Here is an 18,475-nt window from a genome sequence, read left to right on the forward strand (position 1 = left end):
AAGTGACACATATTTTGATCCCCAAACTATCTGGGTTTTGATCCCTCTAAAAGGTACATAGGCCCTAGGTTTTTATTCTAGGTCAAGTCTGTCTTTGTAAACAATTTATTTTTTTTCCTTTTTGTAAATAAAATGTTTCCTTTGTTTTTGTTTTTATTTCTTTTTTAGGGAAATTAAAATGTAATAAAAAGGTCATATTAATTTTGAGTAATTGATTTAGAGTAACTGTTCTCTTGAACAGTATTAGGGGGTGTCTAACACCTTTCCCACATAGTTGACTCCCGAACCCTATCTGGTTTTCATAGGCCACACTTTTTTAGGTTTTCAAAATTAAACTTTTAAAATTTTAGTAGCGACTCCTTCTTCCTTTCCCTTTATAGAAAGATTGGGATTCGAGTGTGACACCCCGTTATCCTTCAATTTTTTTTTAAAAAAACCATCTAATTCAACTCAACACAAAGGAAAGTAATCAGATCATATGTATGCATAGCCTAGCGAACCACTTATGGCTTGAGATAGTATTAATGTGTGTGTTGCCATTTAGTGCTTATATTTTGTGTTGACACATACTTCCTTTTATTTAACTACTAGATTATTTTATTTTTGTTAGAGTGCTTTAGAATGGATGGAGGCCATAGGTAGAGTTAGGAAAACGAGCCGACCCGATAGAGTTGGGAAAACAGGCCAAGCCTATCAGGTCGACCCATTTAAGCCTATTTAAATTGAGGGCCAAGCTTGTGATTTGGAGTCTTTAAAGGAAACCTGGATTTCAAAGGGCTATCCCTATAGGGCTGAAAAATAAAAGGGTTGGCCCATTTAAGTCCGCTAATAGTAATTTTTTTCTTAGTTTATATTTTTTTCTTGACCCTAACTTAAGGCCCTAACATTTTACACACACAGTCTCTCTCTAAATTTCACTTTCAGTCTTTCACTCAGTCTCAGCTCACACCTCGGTCTCTAATGATATTAAAATAAATAAAAATATATTCTCCATATCCTAAATCAAATTTCAAATTTGTATTTATTTGAACTAACAGTTATATATTAAAATAAACAAAATATATTCCCAATGTTAAAATAAAAATTTTAATGATTGAACCAACAAATACATATCAATTTGTATATATCTTATAAAATTTTAATAAACAAGTTAACACTTTTTCTATAGTGACTATATCAAAATTTTTACTCTATATTTAAATAAAATTAGACAATTGAGCTAAACAAAACCAAAGAAGACCATTTTGAACAAAAGTAAAAAAAGGATGATATAGTTAGCTCATTAAAAGCATACTATAGATGAATCTAAAGTAGTAAGGTATTTCAGACTTCCTTTGAAACTGTGTAGTAAAGTGATTTTCACAATTAAAACCTAAGGAAAAAATACTACCCCCAATCTACAAATGAAGTTTTATAATTAAGATTGAAGGTAGTAAGTAAATAGCACAAAATCAATCCCCAGTGTTTGTTAAGCTGAAACCTCTAAAACAAGCTTATCATTGATACTTTTAAATAAACTTATTGGTGGACAAAAAATTCAATTCAAAAAGACAAAAGAAGACATATTTGACTACAGAATAGCTAAATAGTATTGAAAAAAATCATTGATATTTTTAAAAGTTAAGAAGAGCCTATTACTAGTGAAGCACAATCAAATATTCTTACAATTGATGATAGTGATGATAGTGGTTGTCCATAATTTTTTTTTTAGTGAAAGCGTTTGTCTACTTTTAATGGAACTTATGAATGTTAATGTTATTGACTTGTTATATCTAATGGATGTTTTAGATTTTTTGTATGTTGATTAACATTTAGATATGATGATCTTTTGTATTTGTAACTTAATTTTATTCATATTTATGTCTTTTACTAGTAATTTCATTGGTTTATTTTTATTTTTTGATAAAACATGTAAGAAATATGAAAAATAAAATTTTTTTTAAATGCACCGAGCCTGCGAGTCGGCCCTGAGCCTATCTACTCAAGGGTTGGGCCTAACAAATCAGGGTATTTTTGAAATTTCGGCCTGTAAGGCTGGTCCTTTTAAGTCTATCGGCCTGTTTTCCCAGCTCTAACTATAGGATATTGTTGTATATGAATCTTTTGTGGGTCCACTTTCAACCTATTTTGAAAAATTTATGCGATGTGGATAATTTCACTATAAGAAGGAATAGAAAGAGGAACTAAAGAGAAGTGAGATAATGTGATCTACCTTTGAGGAATCATACCCGAAAGCTATGCTTGTGGGAGTTAACATGATATATTATGTCAAAATTGTAGAAAGAAGCATTCTAAATAATGTTAGAAGTGCTAGGGAACATATTGTATATAGCAAGCATTTCTTATTTTAAGAATTTTCATAGTCTTTCTTAGTATGGAATTGCGATTAAACAGTTTTGAATTGTTTTTAAGTGAAAAAGTAAACACAGAACTACGATTAAACAGTTTTGAATTGTTTTTAAGTGAAAAAGTATACACGTAGCTCCATGTGATGTCGGTTCTTAGGCCCAAACAATTTTAACTATTTTAAATAAAGTATATTATTTATATTTCGTCTTGTAATTGATTCTTTTTTATTTTGATGCATGAAATTGATAATAAATTTATCCAAAAGATATCGTATATGGAAAATATTTCTTATTTTTTAGAGTATTTAGAGTTTCTTAATTATAAATTACACTCAAAAAGTTTGAAATTGTTTTCACTATGTGAAAAAGTGACCACATGTCTCCTTTTAATATTTGTTCTAAGATTGGTGCATTTTATCTCTTTTTAATCAATTGTATTATTTATATATTTATTTGATATTGATTTTATTTTTAAATTTATACCTGAAATCAATGGTTAATTTATTTAAAACATATCATATAGAGTAAATATTTTCTATTTTAAGAATGTTTAGAGTTTTTTTTTTTTAATGTATATGCATTTAGAAGTTTAGGAATAGCTTTCACTAAGTGCGAAAATGAACATGCGCCCCTTGTGAAGCCTCCTCTTAGACTTGTGTGATTTTCATCTTTTAAATAAATTACATTATTTATATTTTGACATGCTGTTGATTTTTTTTATATTAATGCATCAAATTAATGATAAATTTATTTGGAACAAAACATACATAGCAAATTTTTTTATTTTAACAATTTTAAGAGTTTCTTTAATTATGTAGCACTCAAAAATTTAAGAATTGTATTTATTAATTGAGAAAGTGAACATATGTTCCATTTTTTGTGCCGAGTGTTAACTAGTGCAAATTTCACTTTTTTCTAATAATAAATTAGATTATTTATATATTGAATTGCCATTGATTTTACTTTTGTTTTCAGTAATAAAACCAATCATGGATTTATTTTGAACATATCATACATAATAAGTATAACAAATATTTCTTAGTTTAAGAGCTTTTTTAAATTATGAGACTACAATTAAAATGTTTTGAAATTGTTTTTTTTTTTGTAAGCGAGAAAGTGCACATGTCCCCTTTTCATATATGTTGTTGACCTATTAATAATTCTCAATTTTGAGCATGTTTAAAGGTGTTATAAAACTAAAAAAAGAGTAGAGAATTAGTGAGAAGAGAAGATAAGAGTATTTCTCATTTTATTCAAAGTACTGAATATATGATACATGCCCTTTACTTATAGGTACAACTTTGCAACTTTAATATAATCTACAAATTACATAATAATAGAAGATAATTGTGGGATTATGGAGATAATATAAGATATTTGAGTAACACGAGGGATATGCATATCCACATAGATATTATTATATTCATAACACTCTTCTTTAGATGTCCATTATATGAATTTGCCTTATTAAAAAAACTTCAACCGGTAAAAACCTTGTGAGACAAAAGCCTATTATAAGAAAAAGAGTACATTATTCATTGATACATTATCAATTGATATTTCATTAAAAACCTTGCTATGAAAATCCAATAGGAAAAAAATCCTAAATAAAGAAAAAAGAGTACAGCGTGCATCAACTTCCTTCTTTGGTAACATCAATTGACATCTTCAAGACTATAAAGTTTTATATAATGAACAAGCATTTAAAATATTATAGTAAGATAAAAACGTTAAATGTTAATTTCACAATATTTTGAAAATAACGAGGTAGATAGTCTATGTGTGGTCTACCAACATGTAGATCATATTATGATATCTCAACATGAGGATCAGACAAGAATGTGGCATCTACATAGCCAATAAGTTAGTCTTAGGTACATTGGGATAAAATAATATCATTTTCACAATACTGTTAAAGTAACAAAGAATGTATTGCATTCTAACATCTTCGTGTTGGTGAAAAACTATATCATGTTAATTAGCAAAAGACATATTAGGTTGTGCATGCATGGCTAGCTAATATGTAAGTGCTCTAATGACACTAAGATATAATATTTGTAGACTAAGTATTTATTCATCACCTTCTCGATGTCTAAATAGATCTTTAATCCATATATAAAGATCTTGCAACCACTGAAGCATATAATGGATATGATTTATCCATATAAAAAAATGCTTTAGGACCTTTCTTGTTTAACTTTCTTAATAAATATTCTAATTTGCAATCAGAGGCCAACTTTTGTTCTTCTTAAGTCTTTCATTTCAAATCCTTTCTTCAAGCAATTCACAGTTTTTGCAAAGTTCTTCAAGAGTTTTGATGCTATTTATATCATCAATATAACACCCTAACTAGAAAATCACTAAACTTAACACAATCAAAGAATGCCAATGCCAATGCCATTACCATGGTAATTAAAGGAAACACGTTATAAAATTCTTTCCAGATTTTCTTTTTCACTTTCACAAAACCATGATATGAAAAAATAAGGTAATCAAGCAATAGTAAAACATATTATGCTTATAAAAGAGTCATACTTGCCTCTTGTGTATGGCCTGTTACAAAAGGATTATACCCTTAACATGGTTATAAAAAATCTCCCATGTACATGGTTGACAGAGTTTGTAACAAATAATATAACAAAACTAGATTCAACTTATTTCATCCTTTATAATGTTCAATCATGGATCTAGACTCTTAGGGCTCTCAAACAAAAAAAATTTATAATTTAGGACATACAAATAGTTTCAACAAAAAGATATCAAAGACGCAAAAAGATGCCCTAGGTGGTAAATAACCAATAAAAAAACATAAATAGAGTTCAGAGTGTGGTTATCAATGATAGTGACCTCACATCTTTAGTCCTTTCCTGTTGCTACTCTCACCTCAAAATAATAAAAGTAACAAAGTGAGATAATTGTCTCAATAATGCAAACTCGTACCCACCTAACCTACCAGCATCCCTATAAGGTGCCAGGTAGGACAAACAGTTAAAAAAAACACTCAACATAATACTGATGCATAACAACTATCAGATATTATGAAAATATAAACCAAGTATAATAATCCATAAAAACATATATCATTTATATTTCATTATCTATTATTACTCATTTAATTCTTACCTTATATTCTCCTTATAACTGCCAACTTGAACTCATTGGTTAAGTTCTAAAGTTGTGACTGGCAACTCCTACAAGCTTCCTACATATATAGTGCAAGCTAACCAAAGTTGACAAAGTACATGTAGGCCATGGGTCCTTCCAGAAACAAGGTATGTTGTCCTAATAAGTTTATTGCTCAATATCCTATCGTATATATTACCCTCAAGATTTGCTGTTGTGGGATACTCCTATAGGGTTGCAAATGAGGCTGTACTACTCTTTCGAAAGAGACTAACCATAATACACACTATGAATGTAAACCATGTGGTATTATATCTTATTTCTGAGTATCTAGATCACAATTACATGTAACATTTCTTAATACTTAGTTATTTCCCAAGCACATTAGCATATGCACAAAGTTTGCAATAACAATCACAAGAACATCTTATGAATATGATTCAGTTCATACCTTATCCATATCAGGTAAATATCACCATATCATAGAATAGTGTTTCCCATATATTCGATGCATAATATAAAATTCAAAATCTCATACTCACATATAGAACATAGCCAAGCAATGTAATAATCTAGATTGTTTGCTATAGTAAGCAAGGCATCCCGTCATGGTGAAATAACCACAATTTTATTGCAGCGAATGTAACCCTTCGTTGCAATGAACATGGCAATATGCCCAAAATCTAAAAATTAACCCAAAAACTTAGTTCAAGTCTAGTCCTAGGGTTTCATACCTTAAATCTTTTTTGCAAATCATTCCACTAGGCAAGTTCTAAATGTTTAAAAGATGTTTCCTAGATTCTCTACTCAATTTTTCTATTCTAGGTTATTCATAATCTATCCTAGAGGTCTCAGTTTATTTTAAAATTCCTCATAGAGTGACAAGTAGGTGGAGCAAGTAAGAATTTATGTTATCCGGTGTCCAGCAAGTACTTAAGACTCACAAATTAAGACCCTGAACTTGGGGTCATCAAACTAAATTTCAAATCTACAAAAAGAAAATATAATTACTATATTACTTATAGGTAAGCTGTGTACTAAATTTGAACCCATAAATCCCTCTCTAAGATTTTCAAATTATTACTCAAAATTTTTGCTTGTACAACTTTTCTAAGATTGAGAGTAAGAATACATATACCATGATTTAGACTTAATTCCTAAATTTATTTAGCTTAGATTATCTTTGAGTTGCTAGATTATATCATTAGAATCTTAGATTATAATTGATTTATAACCCATATAGAAAACCCCATTTTTTCACTTAGATCTTAGGGATTTTAAGAGAAAAGTATATTAGAGGGAGTAAATAAGGAAGATTACATGTTAATTTGACTTAACCATGGTACGGAGTTGATAGATTATGATCTTAGAGCCTTAGGATCAAACCCTAGTAGAGCTAAACCACACCACCCACAAACTTCACCCTTTCTAATATGTTTTTAAGTTATAAATCATGTTTTATATAAACTTCTAGGCCTTTCACCATAGCCAAAAACATAGTAAATGTAGCCCCAATTCAATAATTCATAATGAATTCCATCGGTATCTAGAAATTACAAATTAGGACTAGTTAAAAAGCTTAGAAGTCTACTTTCCAATGCAAGAAGTAGTACTCAAAAATATGAACATTTGTCCCTTGAAAAATTTGAACCCTAAGACTATTTAAGAAAATTACAGGTATGGCAGTGAAGAAAGACTTCTAAATATCTATTTATTAATTTTACTTAATCTTAGTAAGCTTTCTTTCTCAACTTCCATCCTAACATTTTTAATCATTGTCTTTAGTGTTTCTAAGTCATATTCAAACAAAATTATACTATCCTAGACTGCTCATGATTACTCAGTTCATAGCCATACATGTTAAGTCTTAATATTCAAAATTTGGTATGTTACAATCAAAATAAATAGCAATGATAACAAATTCATTTCTAGATCTTTCCATATATAAGCAATTTGGAATATTTTTATATTACTGCTTCAATTGTTATTTACTAAATTGGTTACACTACATGTGCCTCCATATAGAGAATTAGTTAATTATATGTTTCGAGAAACTTAAATCCTTTAAGAAGTTTCATATATTATGATCCAAATCTATTCATGTGTTGGATCATTTTAAATTCACACGAGGATTTAAATCCTTATGAGATTCACATATAAGTTCATTATATAGTGAATCATAAGTTATAATTATATATTGGATTAAGGTGCAATTTTAATAGCAAAATTTATCCTAAGGGACACTGGGTACCATAAAGTTCATTTGGGAGCAAAAATATACATGAAATTATCAAAAGGAGGCATCTGGCACCATGACGTTAACGTCTGTTAATTTACCGTTAGAGGGGCCCACCAAGTTAGCTTTAAGGTGCATTTCTAACAACAAAGTTTACTCTAAAAGGTATCAGGCACCATGAAGTTTACTTGAGTGTAAAAATATACATGATATTTCTAAAAGGAAAACAAAAAACAAAATTCTCTAACTCCCATAAATGTACATTAATTTTATTTTTTTGGATCTCACTAAATATCATTTTTTTCTTTACTCATTCCTACTTCCTCTTCTCCTTAGTATAATGGACAAATTTGAAAAAAAGAATTAAAGAAGTAAAATAATTACTTAAATATAGCATATAGTACATGGTCCCTCTAAAATATTTATACGCATCATTTGATTATATATTAATTTATAAGCCAAGAAAATTAATTTAGAGAAAACAATAAATATAATACTTTAAAGTAATTTATTTAATTTTTTAAATCTCCTCAAATTAGTTTATTGCGTCCTATATTAAGGACTAGGGGCAATACTTGGGTACAAGCAATGAACCTCGTATCCTAGAAGGGAAATACATTGTTTTGTGTAAATACATATAAAAGGTTTAAAGGTTGAGAAAATGACATGACAAAGAGAGTGTATATGTTGACTATGATGAAAGAAATATGGATCAACTTGGAAATGGAAACTGATGGAGAGAAAATATAGCATTTGGTGGGACCCAAAAGAATAAAATTAATGGATGTTTATAAGAGTTAAAGAATTTTTTTTTTTTTTCCTTTTGGAAAGTTCATGTATATTTTTGTATCCAAGTAAATTTCATGGTACCTAGTGCCCCTTGATGTAAACTTTGTTATTAAAAATGCACATTAAAACTAATTTCGTGGGCCCCTCTGATGATAAACTAATGGACATTAATGGCCTGGTACCAAATGCCCTCTTTTGACAACTTCATGTATATTTTTGTACCCAAATAAACATTATGGTAATCAATGCCCTTTAGGATAAACTTTATTGTTAAAATTGTACTTTAACCCTTATATATTCCCAAGATTCATATGAAAAATTTTCATATATTATCAAACTACCAAACTAATAAGACATAAAAGTTTAATCCAAGGTAAAAAAACCAGACCGGACCGGCCGGTTCGATCGGAAAATCGGTGAACCGGTGGCTGGTCCGGTCCGGGAGGCCAAAAAAACCGGCCTGTAGTTGAACCGGTACTAACCGGATCAAACCGGGCAACCCGCCGGTTTGATGGGTTGTCCGGTTTTGAATATATATATATATTTTTTAATACCCAATCCATGGAAACGACGTCGTTTGGCAGTGGAAATTTACAAAAAAAAAAAATTGAAGATGGTCCGGTCCAAATCGAACGAGTGAACGATCTCGCTCGCCCTTGCTTTAGTTTCTCTCGTCGTCGCCACCCTCCCCCAAATCGAAATCCCTAGCTGAATCAACATCATTGTGCTGGAGTTTTCTCGCCATCGGAGGTCTCGGATCGTCGCGTCACGTCGTCGAGGTTGAACGTTGAAGCAGCCGGTGATCGTGGTTCAAGCTCAAATCTGCATCGCAGCCGCAGGTGGTCGCCTCCCATCGTCGTTGCTTCTTCCCGGTGGCAGAATCATCGTCGGAGCTGCAGGTGCGTTCTTCGGTTTTTTTTTAGATATTAAATCATCACTCATCAGCGTGCTCTGCTCTTCGGTCAAGTAGCTTTGTGCGTTCTTCGGTTTTTTTTCCATCTGAATTCTCAAGTAGCTAGGCTTAGATAAAATGAGATTTGTTTCCTTTTTCTAATGTAGAACAATATCGTGTATGATATAGATATAAGATCCAAGAAAGATCATTTGATTCGTTTGAATGATGATGTGCGTTCTTCGGTCGGTCATACAGTATACTGAATTACTGATTGATTCAATGATATTGATTCGTTTACTTGAAACATCATTTGATTATTTGAATGATGATATCTGGTCAGCACATGTGAGAGGATTCGTTAACTAAAATTTGATCATACTGAATTTTGGCATGATGATATCTAGTCAGCACATCTGAATATTGGCATGATGCTTGTAACTCATAACCTGAAAATTTATGCAAATGGTGTTTGAATATTAAATCCAAGTACTTAAAGTGCATATTTCATATGAAATCTGAATTTATCAATTTGATCTTTGATTTTTAATCAGTGATGTTATATTATCTGAGCTAATCCCATAGCAATGAACCCCCAGAGCCAGATGTTTGATTTTTTTGATTTGTTATTTAGTAACAGTGATGGATATTTCAAGTAATCCAAGTTCAAGAAGTGACAATGTGATTCCTAATACGGGATCTTCCACTCCTAATACTGAAATTTCCACTCCTACACCCACTTCTTCATTACGTACCAAAACTGATCCTGCATAGGCACATATTGCATACAAAAAAGAGGGGACACAGAATATATATACTTGTCTTTTCTGTGCTAATAGTTATAGAGGAGGTGGGATAAATAGGATGAAGCAACATCTTGCTGGTATCACTGGTCAAATAGCTTCTTGTAAGAAAGTTCCACATGATGTACGCCATAGAATGTCAGAATCTTTGAAAGAATCTTAAAAAAAAAACTGTTGAAAACTTAGAAAAGGATGTTGAAGAAACCCATGTTGATCCACAAATTATCATGAGTACTTCGAAGAAGAGGAAAGCTAGTGGGAGTATGGGCAATTATTTTGCTTCTAGGACAACTCCTGATTCCCAACCGGGTATTAAAAGTGCATTAGCAACTAAAGAAGCAAAACATAATGTGAAAATGTTGATTGCTGAATGGGCTACTGTGAACTGTATTCCGTTTAAAGCATTTGATTGCCCTTTATTTCAAAAAGCTGTGGATGGAATTGCTTCAATTGGGCCTGGGTTTAAAGCCCCTAGTGCTTATGATTTCAAAACCAATTTATTGGGTCATTGGAAAAAAGAATGTCAGTTGCTGATTGATTGTCATTGAGCTAAATGGAAAAACAATGGCTGCACACTCATGGCTGATGGATGGACCGATGTTAGACAACGCACTTTGATAAATTTCTTAGTGTATTCTACACACGGTATGGTATTTGTGAAATCTGTTGATGCATCAGATCTAGTCAAAGATGCTAAAACTTTATTTACACTATTATGTGAAGTCATTGAGTGGATTGGTCCTAAGAATATCGTTCATGTAGTGACTGACAATGCAGCCAACTATGTAGCATGTGGCAAACTGATTAAGGAAAAGTATAAAAGCATTTATTGGTCTCCTTGTGCTGCTCATTGTTTGAATCTTGTATTGAAAGACTTTTCCAGCATGCCTCATGTGTCGGACCTTGCATCAAAGGCATCAAGAATAACCATCTTTGCATACAATCATATGGTTTTCTTATCCTGGCTGAGAAAAAGATCGAGCTGGAAAGAAATTGTGCGTCCTGGTGCCACAAGATTTGCTACTACATTTATTACATTGCATAGCATATATATGCACAAAAATGACTTATAAGCTTTGGTTGTTGATAAGCATTTTGTGGACCACAAATTATCCAAGACCGAAGCAGGAAAAATTTTTAGTGCAATCATATTAGATAACCGGTTTTGGAATGACTGTTATGAAGTTGTAAAGATTGTATCTCCTTTGATAAAATTATTGCGAATTGTGGATTCAGATGAAAAACCTTCATTGCCTTATGTTTATGAAGGCATGCGAAGAGCAAAAATGGCAATTAAGGAGATGTTTAAGAAGAACAAGGAGATGTATAAGCCTTATACAAGAATTATCCAAGCTCGATGGGACAAGCATTTGAAAACCAATCTTCATGCAGCATCATACTTGTTAAACCCTGCAATCACATATGGTCCAGACTGTCCTAGCAAGTCAAAATTAATGATGGCTTTGATTGATGTGGTGGAGTCTTATTCAGATGAAGATGTTGATGGCTTTATGGTGATGAAACAAGCAACCACTTACCGTGAAGGCAAAGAATCTTTCAGTAGACCCTCATGTCAAAAAGCTGCACAAAAATTAGACCCTTGCAAGTGTTAATACTTTATAGTATTTTCATAGTTATTCACTAGTTCTTTATAATATTGTATGCTAAATGTATTTTATTATGCAGATGAGTGGTGGACATATTATGGTTGTTCAGTTCCAGAATTACAGCGCGTTGCAATGCGTATTCTTAGTCAAACTTCTGCTTCTTCTGGTTGTGAGAGGAATTGGAGCTTGTTTGAGAGAATTCATACAAAAAGAAGAAACAGATTGGAACATAGCAGGTTGAATGATTTGGTTTTCACAAACTATAATTTGCGATTGAAGCATAGGTACTCTTAGAAATACTAAATGCTTTTAATCTTCTATTTTAATTGATTTATATTTAATTGAATTTTTATTTGTCATTGAAGGAATACATTGAAGAAGAAGAAAAATTATGATCCAATTGACTTTGAAAATATTGACATTGTGGACTTTTGGGTGACTGAAGAAGATCCCACCCCTGAGTTTGATGATAGAGATGTGGCTACAATTGAAAGTGTTTTTAACAATGAAGGCACTGCAAATTCAACAACTTTTGAGAGGGATAATGAAAGTATATATATAATTAAGATTCTATTAGTATTCTTAGATGAATATATAACTATTTGCATAATGATTAATATTGATTATTGTCTTATATAGGTGATGAAGATATGGACATTGCTGATCCTCCACCTTTGCACGATGATGCTGTTACTCCTACTTTTCCTCGCCCAACTGATGATATCTTAGTCCATGCTCCTACCAATGATCTTAATGATGATTTTGATTTTGTATAGTGATGAAGATGTGAATTTTATTAATATTTGCTTGGTACAATTAAACCTTTAAACTACTTTTGTAACTTTCTATCTTTTTTTGAGTGATTATTATTTATGAATTCAGTTCTATTTTAATATTGTGAATTAAATTATATTATTTTAATATGACCGGTCCGACCCCGGTCCGACCTCCGGTTCGATCAGTGACCCTTGACCCACTGCCTCGACCGGTTTAGCTCCCGGTCCGGTTTTTGTTCCTTGGTTTAATCTACTATGAGATTGAAGTTCTCTTTCTTGTATAAATGCTCATTCATATGATATTAGGATTACACTTTAGGTGTTCAAGCTGGAAATACCCTCATTCACATTATAATATTGCATATTGCGTCATTTCTTTTCTATTGGCTAACTATCTTTCTATTTGAATATGATGACAAATTTGCATATAAGATTCTCATTTTCTAATGTGATAATATCACCAAAATTATTGTCAATAATTTTATTCTTTTTCAGTCCCCTTTTCTTTTATGATATAACTTATCAAGATCTCTTTGTGGCTTTCAAGTACTTGAATATCTTTTAGCCTCTTTTATAATTCTTGCCTCCTTGTTATGATCATCATAATTATTTACTCCTTTTTCTCTTGTCAAACCAATCATTCTATAATGCTTCGGGCATGTCTTATTTTTATTTATACTAATAGGAGCTTGTTTAGTTGGAATATGAGAATTAAGAATTTTCATTTAGGTTAGCAATTGCATTTAGCAGATATTTAGCAATATTATGTGAATGCAATATTTTATGAACTATATTATATATTTGAGGATCTACATTTAATAGTATAATACATTTTATGTGTTTTCTTTTCCAGTTATTCATTTTCTCCACCTCATATTGGAAACATGCAATATAAGTTTAATAAATTCATAAGTTTCATTTAAAAGCATTCTTTTGTTTCATTTAGAGAAAAACAAAAAGAAGGAGGTTCTTATCCAACATTAATATGAACTTTCTTTTAATATCCATCTATGTGAATTATTATGGTGGAATAATACATATTACACATTCTAAAATGGAAAATATTTGGCTCCTTACTAAAAGCCAATTATAATGGGAGAATTGATAATCCATTGTTGTCTTGATGCATTTATGTTCGGAGATATGTAAAATCAATTGTCAAAACATTAGAATGGAAATTTCATTATCATACACTTTGATCTAGCTGCTTATAGAGGCTTTTAATAAGCATATAATCATTGACAACTTTAGGAATAATCACTAGCAATTTCAACGAGAATCATATTGGTCGTATAATCTAAGACTTTTACACTCAATGTAAGTATTTGAACATATTTGTAAACCTCATATTGCAAGTTGATTAGTGATCATTTCATAGATGCATCTCTTATTCATAAAGTTATAATTCGGTCCACATGGTGTCTAAAGGGGTGTGTGTGTGTGTGTGTGTGTGTGTGTGTGTGTGTGTGTGTGTGTGTGTGTGTGTGTGTGTGTAAACTTGGTACATTATAACATGAATCTGATTTTAACCACAGCTAGCAATGTTTTTTTATTTAATTCTTTTTGAGAGAAGAGGGGCAGTTAGGGCTTAAGCATGAAAAATTAGGGTCTTTGAGTGTAATATTTATTGAAATTAATGAGGTCTTAAAGCACAATTTTTACCTAAAATCTAAGAAATCAAACAATGACAGTTTTGGACCCATTTGATAATAGGAAATTATAATATTAATATGTATCAAATTAAATATTACAAATATATAAGAATAAGAAAATGATGACATTTAAAATTTAAATTAACAAAATGTAAAATATGAATATAATATAAAGTAATGAGAAAAGGTAAATTCTTATACCTCATATGATGAATATGAATTTCCATTGTAAGGCCATGTTCCCTCTTAACAAATTGGAGTTATATGAAATGAACATAGCTACTAACTACTTTATTATTGTGCTTCCCTACACATTAAGTTAATTGATATCAAATTTATATGACCATAATTATTAGAATGGAGTTAAGACTTTAAATAAATAAAATTTTAAAGGTCAAAATGTAGGTTTGCTCTGAAAGTTTTTATTTAGGAGCGTTGGGTACTCAGAATTTTTTTGGGAGTAAATTTTTCATGGAAGTTAAAAATTGTAGCAATATTGCCTCTACCTTTAAAAAGCTAACATTGACCATTAAAATAGTAACATTGACCATTAATATTTTTAACATTAAGGGTAATATTGCTATGATTTTAAACTCTAATGACAAATTTGCTCCCAAAAAAACTTTTAAGTACCCATTGCTCTAGAGTAAAAATTTTTAGGGTAAATTTGCATCTTAAGCCAATCGGTAAATAGACTTTTTGAAGAATATAAATAATATAGCTAAGATGGTGAATAGTTCAAATATCTCATATTACATTTTCTTGTCAACCTGGAAGAAAAAGTAGAAGCATGGAGAGAAATTGCTTTCCCTTGCCATATCATTTCAGGATTCTTTTTTTTAGGGACTTAAGAATATATAGGGAGAGAAGTTCATCAAAATGTTCTTTATCTTATTTCTTCTTTGCCAAGCACTATTGTTCATTATTAATTAGCATATAAAACAACTAGCTACTTCCTATAATCCCCTTCTTCACTCTTTAGATTAGGACCTGCAAAAGGTTATCTAGGGGAATGTAGGCATTGATATAAAGATAGAGGCTCTAGCTTCAGATTGCTCAACCCTTTTATGTAACATCCCAAGCTTTGAATATTAGGATTTAGCATGTAATGCTACAAATTGAGTGATCATGAATAGTCTTTGATAGTAAAATTTTGTTTAAATGTGATTTAGAAGTACTAAAGATAATGATTGAAAATGCTAGGATGGAAGTTGAGAAAGAAAACATAATAAAACTAACTAAAATTAATGAATAGATACTTAGAGGTCTTCCTTCTTGTCATACCTATAATTTTCTTCAATAGTCTTAGGAGTTTGGAATTTTGAAGGACTAAATGGTCTTATTTTTGAGTAATTCTTTTTGTATTGCAAAGTAGACTTCTCAAGCTTTCTAATAAGTCCTAATTTATAATTTTTGGAGACTTGTGGAAATGATTATGAATTTTTAAAGTCAAACTATGTTTGTTGTATTTTTGCTCATGACGAACTTTGTTTTAGTCGCAATGAAAGGCATAGAAACTGATATAACATGTGATTTTTAACCCAAAAAAATGTTTGATAAGGGTTGCTTGGTTTGGCTCTATTAGGGTTTGATCCTAAGGCTTTACGATTAGGATCTATCAACTCTAAACCACTGGTTAAGTGAAATTAACACCTAATCTTCCCTCTCTGCTTCCTCTAATCTACTTTCATTTTGAAATCTCTAAGATTTAAGTGGGGAATTAGGAGCTTTCTACCTAGGTTTTAAATTAATTATAATTGATGTTTATAAGGATATAATCTAGTAATTTAAAGATAATCTAAGTTAAAGCAACTTAGGAATTGAATACAAATCATGGTATATTTATTTTTACTCCAAACCTTAGAAAAGCTATATGAGATAGAATTTTCAGTAACAATTTAAAGACCTTGGAAGGGAGTTATGAGTTAAAATTTGGTATTTAGCTTACCCATAAAGTATTATGTGACATATATTTTTCATTTGTGAATTTGAAATTTAGATTGACAACTCCAATTTTAGAGTCTTGATTTGTGACTTTTAAATGCTTACTACCAGGTAATATGAATTCTTACTTGCCTCTCCTATTCGTTCTTTACGAGGATGATGGAGGAGCATGGTGTGATCAAGAGCAAGGGCAAGGAGCCTAGATAAATAAGTCCAACATTCCAAACAATCCATTACAAGGCATTGGAGGCCCAATGACAAGAGCAAGGACCAAAGTTACGAAGGAGGCCCTAAATTGTGTAATAAGAGAATTAAAAGAGTTGACGCCCATTTATTTGGAGGAAGCACATTTTTGTGAGCCAAAAAAGAGTTCAAAAATAGTGATAACATTGCTAAAAGCCCAACAAGATGATATACAAGGCCTATATGGAGTTCAGATTAAAGAATTCACTTAAAATGCCATGTGACAAGCATGTGCCTTGGATAAGGATCAAAAGTGACATCCAAGAACCTTCAAGAAGGATCAAGAAGGCATTATGAATTGATTATGATTTAAATTCATTTGTTTTTTGTTAAGGATTGTTCTAGAAGACCATGTTTTGATCTACTTTCCTATTTTTAAATACAGATTTGTTCTTGAAGTTCAAGTTATTTTCTTTTATTTTTATATAATAAATGGTACCTCTCATAGTCAAATAATCATTAGTGAGGCATAATTCCTAGCATTTATGTCTTAAGATGCTAATTCTCGAGTCTTCTAAGGTTGTCCATGTATAGGCTATGTTTTTTGTAATTGAATTTTCAGACTTAGATGAATGAGAATTGAGTTTATTTCTTTTTGTGTTAGCTTTGCTTGCATCCTTGTATTCTCATGAGAATACTTGACAGTATAAAGAGATTGATCAACCTTGTGGTGTCTTCATGGTTAGAGTTGTAAGAGACAGGTTCTCTTAAGGTCCTACTTAAATCAACTGTCCGTTCGTTACTTGATTAATTTCCTTCAAATTTGATATGAAGGGATGTACGGACCAGCTAGAATCAAGTAACAAGACGGTTGATCTAAGTAGGACTTTAAGAGAACCTGTCTCTGACAACCCTAGCCATAAAGACACTACAAGGTTGATTAATCCTTTGATACTGTCAAGTATTCTCATGAGAATACAAGGATGTAAGAAAAGCTCACATAGAGAGAAATAAACTTAATTCTCATTCATCTAAGTTTGAATTAATTACAAAAAATGTAGCCTATATATAGGCAATCATAGAATACTCTAGAATTAGCATCTTAAGACATAAATGCAAGGAATAATGCTTCATTAATGATTATTTAACCATGAGAGGCACCATTTATTACATAGAAATAAAAGGAAATAACTTAAACTTTAAGAAAAAGTCTGCTATTTAAAAAAGGAAAGTAGATCAAAACATGATCTTTTAGAAAAATTCTTAACAAACAAAAAAAAACAAAATTAAACCATAATCAATTCATAATGATGCCTTCTTCATTCTTCTTGAAGGTTCTTAGACGTCACTTTTGATCCTTGTCCAAGGCACATGCGTATCCATGGTATTTTAAGGGAGTTCTTCAATCTGAACCCCACATGGGCCTTGTACATCATTTTGTTGGACTTCTAGCAATGTGATCACCATTTTTGGACTCTTTTTTTGGCTCACTAAAATGTGCTTCTTCCAAATAAATGGGCTCTGATAAAGCCTAATTTTTATACATTTTATCCCACATTAATTCAGGATTTAAATTATAATTTTGAGCTTAAATGGATTTTTACGCATTATTAGATTAATTGGTTGATTTTTGGATTTTTCATAAAAATTGAGGTTTTGGATTAAAAATATAAATATTTTGTGATTTCCTATTTTTGACTTGGAATTAATTTTTTCTATTTCTTTGGAAACAAGTCTCATATTTTTAGAAAGATTATTTTTAGAAAGTTTTGTAATTTCTTGCCTAATTTTTGTGCATATTTAATATTTAATTTTTTATTATATTTGGATATAATCTACATTAATGGATGCACTTAAATTCTTGTAGGTCAAGAAAGAGCATATAGGAAATCCAATGGTGCAAGATTGTTTCTTGGGATTTAAGTACAATCCAATGGCTAATATCAAGTGGGCCAATTAGTTACTAATGGGCTTGAGTTTTGTATCCACCAAAATTTCCTTTTCTCCTATTAAAATATTCCCCTCATTCCATATAGAAAATTCACACCTAATTTCAATTTATTCTCCTTTCACAGATTGCACCATCCCTTACCATCATCACTCCACGTATACAAAAGTCTCA

The sequence above is a fragment of the Neltuma alba genome, unplaced genomic scaffold (assembly GCF_004799145.2).
Source record: "Neltuma alba isolate B1F8T4 unplaced genomic scaffold, ASM479914v2 tig00013117_pilon, whole genome shotgun sequence".
NCBI classification, from domain to species: Eukaryota; Viridiplantae; Streptophyta; class Magnoliopsida; order Fabales; family Fabaceae; genus Neltuma; species Neltuma alba.